Genomic DNA, 3,090 nt, shown 5'->3' on the forward strand with positions numbered 1-3,090 from the left:
ACTAAAGACATGGTCTTCCCGCAGCACAAGGCGGAGCACAAGGAGAAGCGCCGCGCGAAGCACGTGGAGTGGTCTCCCTATGGGTGCCAGTTCTACCCTCCGGCCACGGCGGAGTTGGCGGCGCTCAACATCGACTCCTTGCCCAAGGAACCGCTGGCCACGGGCGAGCAGTACTTCATCGACCTCGCGGGAAATATCAAGAAGGTGAGGATTTCTTCGGTGCTTTGTGTGGTCAGTGTGGCCTGCGGCAGCAGGTGCATGCCATCGATTTTTTTTCTGTCTTTCTTTTTTTAGGAAGTTGCTGAGACATTTGATGAGCAGTTTCAATTTAGGGCTTGCTTGTGTTTGTGCTTATGTCAGCATCTCACTTCGCGTACAGATTCCTTTATTTTCTCTAAATGCCCCCCTTAACACTCATGCATACGTTTAATCCCACATATTTTTTCCAGGGACCCGTCGGCGTGGGATACACCTGCTACTGCGCGCCCTTCTTCAGGAATGTGGAGAGCAAACTGGAGAAGGACAAGGTTGCGCTCATGGACCACATTGACGCCGCTCACGGACAAACTCGATGCCAAGATCACCACCCTCGAGCACCGCACGCGGTCGCACATTCAGCATCTCAGCGACACCGTCAAGCAGAAGGTGAGTACAGTCGTTCGCCATTGTCAGATTTCACAACATAAGAAACATTTGGTTGTTTAAAATTTCCAAAGTTTTCAGAATTTGAGCAAAACATTGCATTCTCTTCAGAGGGTTTGAATATCAAATGATAATGAAGATTTTAAGTAAAATATAAAATTCCTCAGCTGGCGGCGGAGAAGGAAGAGTGTCGTCAGCGGCGGAGAGAACCCGGGCGTCTCGCGATGCGGAGGCAGAGGTGAGGGCGTCGCAACTCCGGCAGTGGGTGGAGCGTCGTCTCGCAGCGCAGAAATCAGGAAGCCCCGTCGCCCACACGCCCAGGACCTGCACTGCCTTCAGAGGCTCAATCCGAAGGGGGAGGGACCCTGTGACGGGGCTCTTCCCTTTGACGAGGTGGGTTCCCAAGGAGTATTTCGTCTGGTAATAATTTCCTTTACCTGAGTTACTAGATTACTTACAGTGGTTGTTCCTTCTCTAATATTCAGCGTCTCCAACAGATCCCGCTCAGAAGAGCTGTATCAGAATATCGTGAGGAAGGAAGAGAGCGATCATGAGCCTGTGTACAAGGGTCTCAGGGTGCTCGACCACCGACCTCCATGTACAACATTCCTCAGACCCTCAACGACGAGCTTGATCACTGTCATTTATGATTCACCAAAGCCCATCGCCTCACTGGTTCCCGGCGCCCTTCGATGTCCCTCTCCAGACGACCATCACATCCGTAGTGTTGTCTGCAGATGGTCGCGGTGCACCGCCGACGAGCAGACAGGAGAGTCGAAGTCACTCAGTAGATGCTCGACAAGTCCTGGGTGATCCACGGAATCAGACAGAGGAGAAGAGAGCCCCGGAGAAAGAATCGGGGTGAGAGTCCCGGCTGGCTGCCCACGAACAGAGACCTCCTGAACGAGTCTACCAGTAGTGACGCTTCTGCTGGTCGTCGAGGAAGTCGAGGGAGCGAGGAGTAAGGGGGCGTCGTCTGCCCAGGATCACCTTTGGTCGGCCGCATGAGTCGGTACTCCCCAGCTCAACCATCGCCGCTCTTGCGCCGCCCGGACTTGACTTCTCAAGGCGAGGTGTTGATTGCTCCTCCAATGAGACCCGCGCCCCTGCACCACTCCGACCTGAATCAGGCGGTGGACAACCTGCGGGTATCGCACGCCGAGCACGGGGGCAATACCAAAGACTAACGGGCGAGCAGAGAATCGCGATGAGGACCGGGACGACACACACGACCATCAGCAACAGGAATGGAGTGGCTACAGTCGGTACGATTACCGGAACACCAATCCATACATGTATGGGGACCTCCGCGGCCGCAACCCACATGCAAGGCCACCTCCTATCACCAGTGCGCCCCTGGAGCCCAAGGCCGCAAAGCCAGGGTACGAGGCTTACCGCAATATCCAAAGACACCCGAGGAAGGACAGACGGCTGAGACGTACCACGCCTCACTAGCGCAAGCCCACGAAGACTTCGATGTCTGCGACCTATCTGGATATGGACAGGTAATTTCCACTTCATTTCGGAGAATAACAGAAGCATATATGGGAGTCTGTTTAGTACAAAAGGAATTATAAATGCCCGAGACTTAAACACACTAATATACAAACATATTAATAAATCTGACTTCTCCCAGGTACAGGATACAGCAAGCAGTGCGACGTCTGTATGACGGTACATGGCTGAAGGCCGCCTCGACCCAGTCCAGCGACGGCCAAACTTGGAGTCGTCTCTGGAACACGATTCTCACAATGACTCCGGCTACTCGACCCGGCTATGCACTGGCTCTCAGGGCCCCTCGCCTGCTCTCTCTGGTTAGTTAGGAATAGACTGGTTTCTCTGTTCCATTAAATATTCTAAATAACATCGATATATTTCAAATTTCCATTCTAAACCGTGTAACATTACAACGGAATCTGTACTCGCCAGGTGGGCATGAAGTGTCGTCAGACACCGAGATGAAGCACGTGTCCGAAACGTGTCTGCAGGAGCCAAGTAGGCATGTGGTGGTCGAAACCAGGGACGGAGTCAGGCACCCTCCGGGGAGAGACGCGGCTACGCTACAGGTGCCATTTCAAGGTTCTCAAACGGCTTACCGCAGCCTACTTCGGCGTCACGATTCTCAACGCCTCACTTGGGGAACGACAAAGTTATTATCGGGGAATCGTCTCTGGTATAATAAAGGACAGACCCTAATACGTGGCGAAGATGGAATTTATAGAAGAAAAATGAAAGATTATCTTTGGTTTAAGGATAACCTTACAAGTTCAAATAATAGTCAAGATTTAATCGATTATGAGTTCTGAATTAGAAATTTATTGCAAAGTTATACAGGTATTCCTAAAGTCCTTTAATTAAATGATTTTCAACATAAATAAATAACTAAAATGATGTACATACTGTGAGATATACCAGACTCGGTGCTTGTATAAGATTCCACAAATGTTG

At 51.2% G+C, this 3,090-nt stretch overlaps 1 pseudogene; it reads left to right on the forward strand.

The window, feature by feature from the left end:
- LOC119590479 overlaps positions 1-2,882 on the forward strand; it is a 7,850-nt pseudogene extending 4,968 nt beyond the window's left edge.
- Positions 2,883-3,090: the final 208 nt, after the last annotated feature.

Source organism: Penaeus monodon, chromosome 27, assembly GCF_015228065.2.
Source record: "Penaeus monodon isolate SGIC_2016 chromosome 27, NSTDA_Pmon_1, whole genome shotgun sequence".
Classification (NCBI taxonomy): domain Eukaryota; kingdom Metazoa; phylum Arthropoda; class Malacostraca; order Decapoda; family Penaeidae; genus Penaeus; species Penaeus monodon.